Raw genomic sequence first — 16,578 nt, forward strand, 5'->3', positions numbered from 1 at the left:
ATCTGGTGCTAGTGGCGCCGCAATATTATCCCGCATGCGCAGTACCACTGTATTGTTGGTAATGACGGGCGCTGCGCAAGCGCACTGGGTGAGCCTCGGGGTTCACGTAGTTGGCTAGATGGCGGCTTTGTTTGCTTTGCTGAATAAAGCGGCCAGGACATGCTGCCGCCACCGCCGCTGCCGCCACCGCCATTGAAGCCTGTGTGTTCTGCTCGGCGATAAAGGCACGTCAGAGATACCGACGGCTCCTTGGCTCCTCGAGTGTTCTTCGGTCAGCTGGAATCCATGAACCCGTGAACCTGAAAGGCCTCCAGCACCTCAGGCGCCTGCAAAGCACTGCCCATTGATTGTGAGTTAATGTTAAGAACACAGGAGATCTGAGAATCCCCCCCGAGACAATGCTGCTTGTATGTATAATCTACCACACAGAGATGGACCTGGTTGAACCTGTTTGGAAGAAGACTGTGGGAGCAGAAAGGTGCTGAGCCTTGGGCGCATGAGAGAAGGAACCTCTCAGAGTAAACACTGGCTGGGCATCCATTCCACTCCCTGCTCTGGATGGAATGAATCTTTGCTAAGCAGACTCAAGTATGAAGGTGTCCTTTGCAAGAGTATCCCTCTGGTAGGTGAAACAACTCAGGCTGCCTTAGCTAACTGTCACTTAAGATAAATTACTTCTCTTGTTTTGATGCGAAGCTTACTACTGCAGTTGGCCAACTCAAGTGTTCTGGTCAAATCAATGGTTGTAAAGTAATGAATGTATTGATGTTCTGGGTTATGTGTCATCCTTTGTGTGCTGGTTAATATGTCTGTTTCTGCAAATGAGAGAAGATGAGAAGTTCTCTCTTGTTATGCAGCTCAGACCCTGACCATGGTGAATCAACCAAGGTAAAGTCCAGTTTCTGGAAACTTACTGAACAAGCAAACACTTATGACCATGTTATCCTCTTTTCATTTTATCTTTCACATTTTTTAAGACTTTCACACTTTATACATATCTTGATAACTATATTATGGATACCAAAAAAAATTTAGGAGAAGTTGCCTGCTAACACATTTTGGGTACTTCACACTGGCTTAAATCATCTATTCATTTGTTCTAAGGGATTTTCTCTTATCCTCTAATTGCACCCACCTGAGGTAGGTATTGACTAAGAAAGAATTTTGCAGAAGTTTTGTTTATACATATATTTCTAACTAAGATGCTTGTATAGTGTAATGCAGAACCAAAAAAAAAAAAGATTCAGTGAATTTGTGGTTTTCAAACTCATTTCAGAATTCTGTTAAAATTAATGATTATACTCCTTTAACATGGTATAGTATAGAAAATTAATTTGATAATCACTGTCTTTGAATTATATCAAAACTCCAGGTATTGGGGAGAAGCAGGATTCTGCTTCTACCACATGTGCTTGTCCACACTGGCATTTACTCTCTTTATTACACTGGCAGTCTCTGAAGAGGAAGCTGTGAAAGGCTATGCAGACTGAAACCTAAGGGACTGACAGCAGAGGTCTCCTTTGAGGGCTGCTTCATGTATTGTACCTTCCCTCTTGTTATGTGGTTGCCTCCCCCTGCCGGGCCTCCACCCCTTCCTTCCTCCATCACTCCTCTCACTCCTAAGAACCACAGATGGAAAAGGCATGGCTCGCTGATGTTCTGCAGTCATTAGCTCATGTATGCCACATTCCAAGGGACCCTTAGTTCTACCCTGCTAGCAAAGTGCTTAATTTAAAAACTGGGACTGGTGATAGCCCTTTGCTTCCTTTCCCGTTCCCTAGAACCCTGTTCTCTATCTGTTGCTCAACATGCAGTCAGGCAATTCAGTATAAATTTCAGTGTGTTTTCTACAGGTGCAGAAGATGTTAGTCTATTCCACAGTAAATTAGTCCCATTATCCATTGGTAGCTATTTACTTTTACTGAAGAGAAAAATAATACAGGCACATATGTACATGCAAAAATGCACCCTTATGGAAGCTCTGAGGGAAATAAAATAAAAAGAGGAAGAGATAGAGCAGTTCTGGAAGTGGCATTTGATAAACAGACAGAAGTGTCAGTGCTACAAAGTAAAATACTCAATAGGGAGGAAGATGGCTTGTTTCAGAAATCTTAAAGCTCTGGAATCCTCAATAAGCTTGGTGGTTTGCCGATCAGAAAAGAAAATGACTAGAAATGCGCTTGTGTTTGACTAAAACAGATTGCCTGAGAAAATCTGAAAGTCAAGACGTTTCCTGCTGGGTACCACATCTCAACGCCCCCTATACTTTCTTTGCCTGGCTGGAAGCAATTGTAATCAGTAATTCTATATTGAAAAACAAATGTCATTTGGCAAATTACAAGTATCATTCAGACCAACAGCATATACAAATACCTATCAGAAGAAAAATGGTTGTTGCATTTTCCTATTTAGCATCAACAAACAATAACTAGAACACCTTAAAGGACACTTGTATCTCAAAACATTTCTACCTTTTTTAAAGTTTATGTATGCTATTTGATTTGTCATCACTGTGAAGTTTTTTTCACGTTTATGTCACAGTGTCTGACATCTCCTGCATGTTTTCACTTGCAAGAAGCCAAAAGACAAATGAAGACCAAAAAAATGAGGCAGCATATCTAGAACCTAGATATATTTTTAACTCTCAGGTGGCTCTGTGCCTGCAAAAAACAAACCCCCCTGTGCCCCCCAAAAAGAGAAAAAAAACCCTGGATTTATAACATAGTTTTAAAAATTTAGATTTATTGTTTCATTTTCCTCTCATAAAAGTACTAACTTGTATAATTTCATTGTGCAGATGAAAAAGTGAAGCAGGAAAATAAAGTGGCCTGTTCATTGCCATGGGGCTACTCAGTGGATGAGTGGGCACAGCCCTAGAGAAAATTCAATTCTTTGCTATGTAACCAAGTCTTTTTTTTTTTGTCTCCCCTTCTCTTCCTTGGATATAGAAAACCTGCAATCTGGTAGCTGATCACAAAAGAGAAGGAGATAAGTTAATATAAGATGTTTTCTCAGTAAATAGAACTGTGAGCTCACATCACTAAAGATGAAGCTTTTCATAAAGAATGAAAGGTTTAAGTCTCTTAATTCCACCCGGAGGTTCAGATTAATTACCCTTTTCCGTCAAGGTCACTGACAGTGTAAAGAATTTCCAGACCCCCCAGAGCCAAGTGTTATCTTTCTCATACAGCAGCCATGGATGCTTAAGTAAATCAATACATGGCAATTAGCAGGTAATAGGCATGATTTTTAAGTAGATATAAGATATGATGATCCTGCTGTAGTACGCATCTGGCCAGCCGTGAGTGAACAACTGCTGCTGTCTTGTTGTAATAAAAGATCCATTTCAGTATACAGAGAAAAAGGGCCATCAAAAATTGGAAAAAATCAAGGTGCAATATTCAAATTTTGCTGCCTTTAAAAAATTACGTGGTTGGATTTTGTATATTTTTGGAATAGCATTCCTCTAGAGAAGGGTGATTTCTGTAATGTGTTTTCTATTTTAATAGACTTATTTTGTAAAGCATTTTTAAGTTTACAGAAAAATTGAGCAGAAAGTACAGAGAGATAGGAGGGTATATAGCTCAATAGTAGAGTGTGTGCTTAGCACGCACGAGGTCCTGGGTTCAATCCCCAGTACCTCCACTGAAAAAAAAAATGAACCTAATTACCTCCCCCCAACCTTCCCCCTAACACACAAAAATACAGTTTCCATACACCCACTTACTTAGGCAAACACGCACACACACAATGCAAACACACACACATGCACACACACACACACAACACATACACACACACAGTTTCCCCATTATTAATATCTGGTATTAGTGTGATATATTTGTTACAACAACATCACTATACTATTCTTAATTAAAGTCCATAGTTTACATTAGGGTTCACTCTTTGTGTTGTACAATCCTGTGAATTTTGAGAAATGCATAATGCTAGGTGTCTGCCGTGTATGAGGAACAATGCTTTTATTCTCCTGTCTTCTACCCTGTGCCTCCAGATGAGATTCTGCCGTATTGTGTTGTTATGTATGAAACCCTAATATGATCATAATTTGACCATAAAATTCTATTTTATAGGTGTTTCAAAACTGATTTTAGAGCTAGAATAGTGTGATTTCTCTTCTTAGAACATTTTTGATATTCTTCCATTATGCATCATTTCCATAAACTGTTGGTGGGTACCACTGTAACAAAGTCAGACCTAAAGCCTTGTCCTTAACTCTAAGAATCTGCAATTTAATTCAGATTAATAAATGAACGGATGAAGAGTTGAAGAATACAAAGCATCAGATGTCAGGCTGAAAGCAGTAGGATTAAGTGCTGAATGAGTGACACCAATAAAATCGGGGAGTGTTCAATGGAGCGATCACACACAAGGGCAGGAGGTTAAGAGAAGGGCTTAGAGGATCAGAATGGGCTTATAGAGCAGTGGGATGTGGACAGCTGAATAGAAGGAAGGACCTTCAAGACAGGTGAAAGAGCTTGTGAAGACCCAGTGCAGGGGGATTTGTACGTTGTGCCTCTGCTGCTCTCGGAGCACAGGCCTTTGCTCACCTTTCTCACTGAGAACCTGCCAACCTCCTGGTAACACTGAGAGGCACCCCCTCTGCTCCCAAGACCCACAGTCTTGGCCTTCTCAGCTCTCCTTACTTCAGCCCTGGAAAAATCTCTTCCTGGTATAGACAAAGCCTTTTCACTTTGTAATACCACATGCAGGAATTCCAGCATGGCCTTAAGCTTTGAGGGAGAAATAGCTAAAGGGGGAAGTAAATGTTTCTCTTTCTCTCTCTCTCTCTTTTCTCCTAGCTTGCTTCAAATGCCCTCAAAGGCAAGGAAGTGCAGGGATTTTCGTGTTTTGGGTAGGTTAGGGTAAAAGGAAGAAAGAAGAAATATAGGGAGAAACACCCCCCCACAAAACTTAAGTTAATATCTCAAAAACTCTATCTTATAACAGAAATGACCAGAATCAAATACCCCAAATTTGTTTCAAAATTAGTTGCAGAACAAGAAATGTCTAATGTAACTACAATACATCTGGTTCTCATTTCCTAGAGATGCTGAAAGCAATTTTTAATGACAAGGGACAAAGGACTGAGGAATGAATGACTCATACTAATAGACTTCAACAATGAGGCAGCCCAAGAGGCAACAGGACAGTTTTAACAAGGCGGCCCCAGGACCAGAAAGTTGGCTTCAGAGGGATTTGGCCAGTAAGACTTTCTGTCAAAGGAAACAGATTGGATTTCACAGGGAAATCTGGGGCCATTCGTGCAAGAAACGAGTCTTTAAGTTAGGAAAGTAAATTTTATTCAGATAAAAATAAGTATCCTAGGTTCACGTGAGCAATTTGTAACATGTAAACCTTTAAGAATTTGGTAAAATAATATAAGAGGGTGGTAAAAAGTCTGTGTCGTGATCCAGGACACAAGCTCTGCCCCTAATAAAAATATTCCCTGTGTATATAATTGAAACAAAGTGAAAGAACCCCAGGGTAGGCGTTGATCATGCCGGGGCAGAGACTCAGATGTGCGGGGCATGAAGTAGGGATGGAAGAGTCAAGAAAAGACAGACGCTAATTAAAGGGAAACTGTCCACTCACAGCACTTCTAACACCAAATGTGTGAATTTGCCACATCAAACAGTTCTCCAGTTCTTTATGGATACCAACTGGGTGTTCCACAATTTAATTCTTTCTGACACCACCTGGAATTAGCACAGATGCTTGATATTAAGGGCTCAGTCCCACAAAATTGCCCCCATTTCAGACAACAATTGCCAAGTAGTAGGTCCCTAGATTAGTCACACTTCGGATTTTGCTTAGGTTTACTGGTTTCTTATAAAGGATGCTATAATGAATACAGATAAATAGCCAGATGAATGATGCTAACTGCAGGAGTTTTGTCTCCATGGAATTGGAATGCAAAATCCTTCTGGTACATGGATGTGCTCACCAGCCTGTAAGCCCTGTCATTTAGGGATATGGAGACTTTATCATGATGGATTGTTAAGTCAATTTCTAGGTCCCTCTTCCCTCCCCCAAGGATGGGGTAGGGCTGAGGCTGAAATTTCCAAACCTCCAATCATGGCTTCATCTTTCTGAAGACCGGCCTTCGTCCGGGGGCTCACCAAGCATCACCTCCTTAGAACAAAGGATTCTCCCATCACCCAGGAAATTCCAGGGAGATGCTCATTGTTTTTCTTAGTGTCACTTACACTCAGAAATGTAGTCTTCAGTATCTGTCACAGTGTCTGATCCCAGCACACTACCTGAGACACAGTGGCCACTAAATAAATACTTGGTAAATAAATCCAGGATTTTAATGTGGATCTAACTAACGGAGATGTCACAGTTCATTGATAGCTTTTTTTTTTTTTTTTTAGTAGATTAAAGCAACACATATTTATTATCTCACAGTTCCTGTGGGTCAGAGTCCAGGCACGGCCCAGCTGGCTCCTCTGTGCTGGGTCTCCTTAGGTGACAAGCAAGGTGTGAGTGGGCTGCATTCTTTTTAGGAACTCAGGGTCCTCTTCCAAGTTCAAGAGGCTGTTGGTAGAATTCAGTTACTGGCAGTTGTAGGACTGAGGTCCTCATTTTCTTGCTCTTGTCAGTTGGGGACCCCTCTCATCTTTTATAACATGGCAGCCAGCTTTTTCAAGAGTGTCAGGATGACTGTTCTTTAAGGCTTTCATCTAAGTCATGTCCACCTAGGATAATTTTCCTTTTGATTAACTCAGAATCAACTCATTTGGGACCTCACTTACATCTGCAAGTTCCTTTCACCTTTGGCGTATTCTCATCATGGAATTTTAGAATTCAGCCTGGACCAAGGAAAAATCAATTGTCCAAAGTTCCTCTCTGATGCCAACTTGTAGAAAATATTACAATATTATTTCTTATCATTTCTGTTTTTTATCTAAATTGAGATATCAACATAAAACATTTGTAAATTTTAATCACATGACCAGGGATCATGGAATCATTGAAATTATTAGAGAATAAGTAGGAAAACACATTAGTCCAATCCCTCCTATCTACAAATACAACTTGTTCTCCATTGTCTGTTTTTTTCAGAAATATAAACATCCAGTATAAAATGGAAATATTCACAAATGCTTGAAACTAGAGATTAATTGAGCTTTATTGACGTTATTACAGAAACTCAAAATCAGGTCAACCAATTTTAGTTATATCACAACTCCTTTTTTCAGATCTGAAGAGAACATGACGAATGTGGCACCATTTGGGTCATGGACACTCAGCTGTTTTTCTGCAGATACTACTTAAATGAACATTTTGATCTGTGAAAATACAAGGTTAGCTCTTTTCTTGATTTTATTTTATTTTTTGAAGTGTTTAGACAAAAACATATTTCCTGGAAATACTTTTAAACCATTCTCAAGGTGGGGTACTTTATTTTTTATGGGCTGGGGGAGGTGATTTATATTCGTTTTAACACTGTCTCTTTAAATTTTTATGTGCTCAACCTGCAAAGAATGAACTTTCAGCAAATAAAAGTATGTCAGTGGGGAAACTCACAGTGATTGTTCTCTGCTGGAAGGATTAAATAAATGTAGAGTTCCAAGCAGGCTTAGGCAGTGAACTGTTAAAAAAAAAAAAAAAAACTAGGAGGATGTGAGGGTAAAATAATCTATCTTCCATCATCAACTGATCGTGTTGCCAGGGCCATAGTCTGGAAGTAGCAATGGCGTTACCTCCTCTTCCCTCTGCCTGCCCAGCAGCTGAGAGGTGGAGCGCTCTGTACCAACACCTGCTGACAAATCAGGGCACTGCTCGCTGTTAGTAACAGGATAAGTCATGTAACCTAAAAGCCTGGCTACCCGCTGTTAGCTCTTTCTGCACGAAGCCTCCTTATAACTTGCCATACCTGCCTCACAGGTTTGTTACTGAGAATTGAACAAGAGAATATTCACAGAAGTGTTTTGAAAACAATAATCTATGTAAATGTTATTTACAGTTAAGTATAATATTGCCCAGGAAGTACATAGACATATATATGTGTGTGTGTATGCATATATATGTACACATAAATGCACATTACGTATATATTTATATATGCATACACACAGACACTGTAACAATCTAAATCAATTCCTTCTCTTCATAGCAAAATCATTTTTAAAAACTGTTGTCTGATACTAATTCTATGAACTTCTAGAGTGCCTTTTCTCTTGTGTACTCTGAAAGCTTTTCCTAGTCAAATTAAATAAAATTTAAAGGCTATAACACTCCAGAAACTGAACTAAGGTCTTTCATAAGTTAATGCCTCATTCATTTCTCAAAACAACCATGAGACATAGGTATCACTGTTTTAATTAACAAAGGAGAAAAGTTAAGTGCCAGAGGCTTTACATTAAATTTTTAGTAATCACATTCTTGATTCAGACATGAGAGGAGAAACACATCAGGAAGGACCCACACCCTTGGATTTATGTTAATTGAAACCACAAGGTGATTGTATGTATGTATGTATAAGACTTTATTTGAAAAATAGGTGTTATTTTCTTCATCTGTAGATGAGGACATTGAAGGTTAGGAGTGTTAATAATTTGATTCGAAGATAAGAACGAGATTCAAATGCAGATAGGCTTGAGATAAAACGTGTGATATTTATATTTACTTCTTTATTCAAAATATTGTTAGAGGATCTTCTAAGACATACAATTTCTGAACAAAATCACCATGATCGTTGCTATCGTGGAGTCTGCAGCTGAGTGGGAGAAGCAGAAACTAATCTAGTAATCCACCAGGAAAATGTAATTGATTTACCATTCAGGTCTCAGCAAAGTTATCTTCCTAGGGAACCCCTCCCATCTCCACTGGTGGTGTGGCCTCCTCCCCTCAGGAGTCTCTAGCCTTCTTACCACCCTGGGAGAAGGGCCTCCTAGTACTTATTTGTTGACTTGCATTTTTGTTTATTTTTTGCATGTATCCCACTAGAATAGAAGGTCCTGAGAGCAGGGATCTTATCTGACTAATTGACTGTTGTTCCCCAGTGCCTGGAATCCTGGCTGCCTGTCCTATAATTTAATTATTCATTAAATGTTTGTTGACAGAAGAGAGGAAGGAAGACGGGCTTCTGATGGCAGTGCAGAGTGCTGTGAGAATGTATTTTATGTACCTGATAGGAGAAATCAGAAACATCTGAAGAAGTCATACTTGAATTGCAAATCTGTAGAATGGATGAGGTCCTAAAGGAGTAGACAGAGGGTGGGGGTAATGTGTGTGTGTGTGTGTGTGTGTAGGAAGGGAGCAGCTGAGGTTTCACAAAGAGCAAGGAGTATGTGCAAAGTCCTGTGGTCGAACAGAACATGTTAAATATGAAGAAAGAAAAGAAGGCCAAGAGCAATTTAAGTGCAAAACATGGCAGGAAAAGTAGGTTGTGTCAGAGCCTTGCAGTAATTTTGACTTTATCGGAAAAGCCATGAGGAGCCACTGAAATATTTTAACCAGGAGGGAAGTATAACAATGTTTGCATTTTCATCAAGACCCTTTCTTGACATGGAAAGAGAGGGAAGGGGCAGAGCAGATGCAGGGATCCCAGGTTAGAGCCTCCGACATGGTCTAGAAATGAGGCCAAAGATCCTGGAGGATCCTTGATGATGGCGCTAAGAAGAACAGTTGTTGAACTCATGAGCTCTTGAAGAGAAAACTATTCAGTCTGTGATATTGGGAAACACAGGGCAGAGGAGATGGGGCCAGCAGGGACGCCTGCCTGGTTTCTGGCCTGTGCAGTAGACGGGATGGTGATGCCACCTCTGATAGGGAGTGTGGCAGAGGGGCGGGGGCAGGTGGCATGGACTTCTGCCGCCTCTTGGTGTGGGTATCTCCTTGGTCTTGAAAAGTTGGTAGAGGATAGAAAGTATTAAACTTTGAAAATCTGAGGTTTTTCAGAGACGTTAGGGCAGAGCACCCAACAGAGTCTAGGAGACTTCATTTTGAACCATCATATTACTTATTTAAAATAATTATTTTTTAACTAGAAAAAGCTACCTCCATATGACTACAGATCATGAACTAATTTCTGAAAATGTTTGTTATTAAGGAAATTCCTTCATAGATCTCAGGTTCCAATAGTGCTTTTAACTACACTAATCCTCAAGATAAAAAAGACATACATCCTCGTGAGAATTTTTCTTTTCATTTTAGAATCAAGAATCATATCTTGAAAAATATAATTAGCTCTTTTCGTTTTAATGCGTCTATCTGAACACCCCCAAGAGTTTCAAAGAATGAAGGAGGAAAACTGGAAATGGGTAAATATTGGAATAAGAACAACCAGTACCTAAAATGTGAATGTAGAATGGGATCTCATTATATAGTATAAACAGAATCACAAAACGCACAGCACAAAGGAGGTCTGTGCCTTTTCTTTTGATGTGCCTGTGTAGTGCAACTGCAATTAGTGGTAATAGGAGTTGCATGTGTGGCTCAAAGGGGCTTGATGTAAGATTGCAGCAGGGTACAAAATGGTATAAGCAATCCAGTTCTCATTACCAACATATAATTTTATTGTCTCCTTTAGATAGCATAACTTTTTTGTTATCAGAATTCCCCCAACCCATTACATCACAAATGCAATTATAAATGCATTATAAATTCACCCAAGCTAAAAAAATCAAATGCAGCAAATTGATTTGAAGAGAAGGAAGGGTTTAGAAAGTAAATTGTGATCAAGTTGTACATGGAATGTTGCCTACTCTCCCACTTCTATGATTCCAAAGAATATATGCTTATGTTTAAAGACAAATACTCTGATCTGATACAGAAGCATCTTTTTTTTTTTAGGTTCTGGTTTTAATATGCTAGATTTTTCTTAGGCAGTAGGCAGTCCCTTAAATTGTACAATCTAGTATTCATTCATTTCTTTCTATAGCAGGTTCTATTGCATTTTCCCAGAATTAACCTGCTTTTAACACTCTTGCTTAGCTCTGTGTAGAACTTGCACACATGTTAACATGCATTACAAATGTTTGAAGACTCATAACCATTTAAAGTGATATGGATATCATATGTGTATATAATAGATATGTACGTATGTAACGAAGCCATATGGTTCTCCCCACTGAGAATTTATATACACATAATATCACAATACACAAATAAAGCTTTTTAGTTATAAGCAAATTTGTTGAACATATAATATTTATGCAATTTCTCTTCTTTAGAAAGCATTTGACCATTTCATTTTTTAAGTTTAATGTCCTCCATTGATTCAGGCAGTTTCTATTCTTTGCATTTATAATGCCTATCTTTCTGTCACAGAATAAAATAATAAATTTATTTTCACCCTCTACAAGATTTTTGTGTTCATTAATACACAGAAAACTTTAATTCATGTTAATTTTGCTAAGAATATCAATGTGAGAATGGGTATTAACTTGAATATTGTATCTCCTTTTTTTCCCCTCTAATTTATTAAGAAGTTACTTGCTTAAATATATGACGTTGTGTCAGAGATTTACACACACTGGAATTTAAAAGAAAGGTAAACACATTGTCCCTTTATTTTGCCTACTTCGAATCTGAACTGAAAAGCCCTGGTTTTCTGGGTAATAGGAGGAAAACTCGTCCAATTGGTTTTAAATTTAATTTGAGTAAAATTTAACAGTCTCTTTATGTAATGTTTACTCTCCTTTAATAAGATTTCTCAGACTTTTGGTCCCTCAAACAATCTCCTCTCTTCTGTCTAAGTCAGCATCAGTTAAAAGGAAAAGATGCTCAGACCTACCATGGTTTCTGGGATCTGCTCTGCTCTGTCTCTGTTTACCTGGTTGATGCCTGTGTAACCTGTTGTTGAGCTCGTTAGCCAGTGATCACGATGACTGGCTCACATCTTTTCAGTCTTAATTCTCCACCAGGAACCAATGGAAATCCTCACCTTTTTGGTGGGGATGGCTGTAGAAAGAGGAGATCCTGAAAGTAGAAGCTGCCTGAGAACCAAGAGATGTAATAAATGGAAACTGTCAGCTTTCTGCTAATGGATCTGCAAATCCACCTTCCTCTGCACCTGACTTTTATCTCTTGTTACAGAGCACTGTGTATTGGAATCACCTGAAGAGCTTATTAAACCTTGGATTTCTGGGTTCCATCACAGAGTTTCTGATTCAGTAAGTCTTGGATCGGTCTTGATCATTTGTGTAGCTAATATTCCCAAGTGATTCTAATGCTGCTGGTCTAGAGACCTCACTACAAGGACACTGCGATGAGAAAGTGTAACTCTGTATCAGAAATAAGCTACATCCCATCCTTTTCCATCTCCTTCATCAATCATTCCTTTTATTTTCTTTATATTTCAATCTCTTCCTTTCTGGGAATCCTCTGAATCAGCATACAGGCATGGTCCACTCTTCCTATCTTACAAAAAGACAAAACAAAATGCACACATAACTACAAATAGCTTTCTTGGATCCAGATGTCTCTCTGGCTACCGTATGAGCTCTATAAAACCAAGCTTCTTGAGAGTTTTCTGCTCTCCTGTAGCTACTTCATTACCTTTCATTTTATTCTAGCTTTCTACAATCTGGGTTCTGCTTTCACTACTTCTAATACTATACCATAACTGCCAGTCTGGTTAGTCTAAGTAAATTTTATACTTTTATGGAAACATTTCACAGCTATTCTTAGCTAGGGCAAATTTTTATTTTAAGAAGAGATGAAAATTTCAGAGAATTTTATAATTTGTAGAATTATGTTCCAACTTGCTCTGCCACTTACAAGTTGGATAATTATGTGTAAATGCTTAAACTCTTTGAGATTCAATATTTATGAATGTTAACTAGAGTTAATGATATCTATCTTGCTAGCTTATTTTGAGGTTAGAGCTATTGCACATATAATGCCTAGAATAGTGCTTGGAATTTAAGCAGTAACTAAGAACAACAATAGAAATAGTAATCTAATTTTGACATTTAGAACACAGAAAAATCAGATTTTTGAGTCTGTACTTTGTCACCAACTATCAGAATGCTTAAAGGTGATAGCCTTTTAAGTGGAGTGTTTATTATTTGTAAATTCTAATCAGTCAAAAGAATGCTCTGCTATGAATTAAGCAGATCAGTTGTTGAGAAGGCGTCTTATCATTTAACATCCTGGGGACCACCCACAATGGCTCCTGAACCACTAGAACTGAAGAACTGTCTTATTAACCAAGAATCGTCAAAGGGATCCTCCTTATAACCCCATTGTAACCACAGCCATGTCTTCCCATGATCCAAGTCAATTACCCTTTGTGGGATTGGTGGACCTGACAGAACCAGATCATGTTGGTCAGTTCTGACTGCAAAGTCCCTTAAAGACCCCTGGTCAGGCACTCTATCTTTACCAGGATCCAGCAACTGTTTTTCAGCCGTATTCTCCTCTGAGGTGGCTCCAGAATGGTAGGGGGCCATAATCACCATTCTCCTGGGCTTACCATAAACCCCATACATCATCTTTTCTCACTCCAGATACCTACAGTATCTCAGAGTCTGAGGACCACGTGTCCTGAGCAGCAGTTGTCCCTTCACTCCAGCCTGGGTCTGGGCAGGACTCCCGTCCCGTTCTGTGCTCTAATGACAGATGGCAGCTCTTCATGTCACGAAGTATAGGGACCAGAGTGATATTCTCAGCTGTGGCATATGTTGCCTTCAAAACTGAAAGAAGCTTACTAGGTATTGTGCTTCCTTCTATGTGTGGAAGCTGTGAGGGGCAATAATTTACTTTTTTCTTCAAAGACATTGGCCCAGATTCCTGAGGTGACAGGACTTTTAGAAATTTCAGAAATACAGCAGACCCCTGAAACTTCATTTACCTCTCACCCTCTGAAACACATTTGTCTCACTAAAGCCTCCAACATAGTTGTCATTTCTTGTTTTTGGTTCTATTAGCATGATGTTATCCGTATCATGTGCCAGCAGGGTGTTCTTCAGGATGTGCAGCCCATTCAGATTTCTTTGACAGAGGAAGAAAGTGTTATTATAACCCTGGGGCAAGACTGCAGATGGATACTATTGTCACTTCCAAGTGAATGCTAATTGTTTCTGCTCCTCTTTTCTGAAAAGGGTAAAAAAAGAACACATTTTCCAGATCAAAGGCTTTGTACCTGAGGCTATGTTTATCTGTGCCAGTAAAGCTAGCACATCTAGCATAGTGACTGCAATGAGGGCTACTGCTTGATTGAGTTTGACTGTTAGTATCCAGGAAACATCTCGATTTTGTAGGCGCCAGACTTGTGATTTAAATGGAGATAGGCTGGGACCACAAGCTCTGCCTTCTCCAGGGGTACTAATCTCTGCCATCTCGCCCGCAGTGTGGTACTGGTTTTAATTTACAGTCTTGGCTGGGAGAGCAGTTTCAGGGGTCCCACTTGACTTTCCACATGACTACAGGATTCAGGCAAGGGAAACAATACAGAGGCTATACTGATTACTGAATATGTCCATTTCAAGCATAAAACTGGGAAATGTGGACATTACTGAGTCGGTTAATGAACTAAGTGTACCATTGTAGGCTAGACCTTGGCCAAGGCTGCATTTAACACCTGGCCCTATATGCCCCTTCTTCAACAGGGGGCTCCTTTAGTTCCCCAGGATCCAATGTCAACAAGGATCTTATACCAATGACTTGGGAGTGTTTAGGTATTCTCTTGTCCTCAGTGTATAGTTACTCTGAGATGGAAATGAGCACATTAGAAGTTTAGTAGGGAATGCTTGACTTGAATATCTATGGGAGGGCAGATAATGAAGAAAGACTGAGCAGAGGGAGAAGTTAGGCTACACTGCAGTTTCAATAAAGACCTCAGCTGATCCTATGTGGAGCTCTGACAGTAACCCTTTCAAGTTGTCCCACATTATGGAAAGGAGACAGGCCTTTTCTACTCCCCCTTCATCTGTCCATTGGGTGAAGGGTTTTCTTGGGAATGGGATTTGACCTTGGAAAAGGTAGCTCTCCAGCCAAAGGTAATTCCCTGAGAGGGCTGAGAACTGAGAACTGTCAGTCCACAACACTCCCAGCAACTTAGGAAAACTTTCATCTCCAAAGATGAATCTCTGTGTCATACATCACAACCTCCTGAATCTTCCATTATCCACCTGCAGGGACATGTTGGTGCCAGAAATACATCAGGTGCTCAAAATCTTAAGTAGAGAAGTAAGTATAAAGCTACCTTGAAAACGTTATCTCTGAACAGTTTGCCACCCTTGGGATTTTGTTCTTCTAATCATGTTTTGTTTTACACTTTTTAAAATTGTGGTAAATTATGCATAGCATAAAACTTACCTTGTTAAACATTTCTAAGTGTATGATTCAGTGGCATTAAATACATTCACAATGTTGTGTAACTATCACCATATCCATTTCCAGAACTTTTTCATAATCCCAAAGAGAATTTTTGTGCCCATTAAATAATAACTCCCCATTCCTTCTCCTTTAGCCCCTGGCAACCATTCTGCTTACTGTCTGTATGATTTGCCAATACTACATAGTCAATGTAAGTGGAAACATGCAATATTTGTTCTTCTGTGTTTGGCTTATTTCATTTAACACAATGTTTTCAAGGTTTGTCTATCTTGTAGCGTGTGTCAGAATTTCATTCCTTTTTAAGGCTGAATAATATTCCATTATATATGTATATGTGTATATGTTTATCACACTTTGATTATCCATTCATCTGTTGGTGGACATCTGGGTAGTTTCCACCTTTTGACTGTTTTGAATTAATACCATTATGAACAACAATGTACAAATGTCTGAGTACTTGTTTTTAATTCTTTTGGGTATATAGTCAGATGTGTAATTATTGAACTAAAATTAAGCCGTATCTTAAATTATAGCAATACATAATATTTATCTTATTCAAAATTTTCACTATTGAAAAAGTATAATTCTTATTGTATACAAAATTATATTTATTTGACAAATTTGCTTTTATTTATTGAATATATGCCAGTCTGCTAAATACTTTATACCTATTATATCTTAGATAATTGCTGGCAGATATAAGTACAAATTAAGTGCATGATTGATATTTACTATTATTATCTCATTAAATCCTTACAGTAACATCTGAAGAAAGAGTATAAATATTTTTATGCTAAATTTATTAAATGGAATAACTGGGGCTCAGACAGGTTAATAACTTGCCTAAGGTCACACTGATCCATGGTAGCAGAGCCAGGGTTGGCAACTAGAAGTATTTGTCTCAGAGACTGCTCTGAATGATTATCCTTAGTTACATTTAGAGAACTATTAGATCTTTGACTTTATATTTAAGGAGCTCACACCTACTTTAAAAATTTATTTAATTACTTTAAAGTGTGAAATTCCCTAAGAGGAATTCTGTGTTTTTACTTGTTTGTTTTTGTTATCGCATATTCATATATCTGATAAAAATATTAGTCAAGTATATTATTTTTGTATAAGCATTTTTTAGTCATAATGGTGCCTTTTTTCCCTATTTGTCCTCTAATTCCATGAGAGAACATAGACTGTAAGGCTATCTTAAGATGTGTATAATTTTTCATTTTCATTTGTGTGAGAACTAGAAGAAAATCAATTTTCTACTCC

General features: G+C 38.7%; 1 long non-coding RNA gene across 1 annotated transcript; it reads left to right on the forward strand.

Annotated features, from left to right (window-relative positions):
- Positions 1-204: 204 nt before the first annotated feature.
- Positions 205-15,502, forward strand: LOC116657475. Its single transcript, XR_004312581.1, has 4 exons — positions 205-622; positions 7,224-7,328; positions 12,067-12,143; positions 15,446-15,502. It is a non-coding gene; the product is annotated as an uncharacterized LOC116657475 (long non-coding RNA).
- The last annotated feature ends 1,076 nt before the right edge of the window (positions 15,503-16,578 follow it).

The sequence above is a fragment of the Camelus ferus genome, chromosome 2 (genome assembly GCF_009834535.1).
Source record: "Camelus ferus isolate YT-003-E chromosome 2, BCGSAC_Cfer_1.0, whole genome shotgun sequence".
NCBI lineage: Eukaryota > Metazoa > Chordata > Mammalia > Artiodactyla > Camelidae > Camelus > Camelus ferus.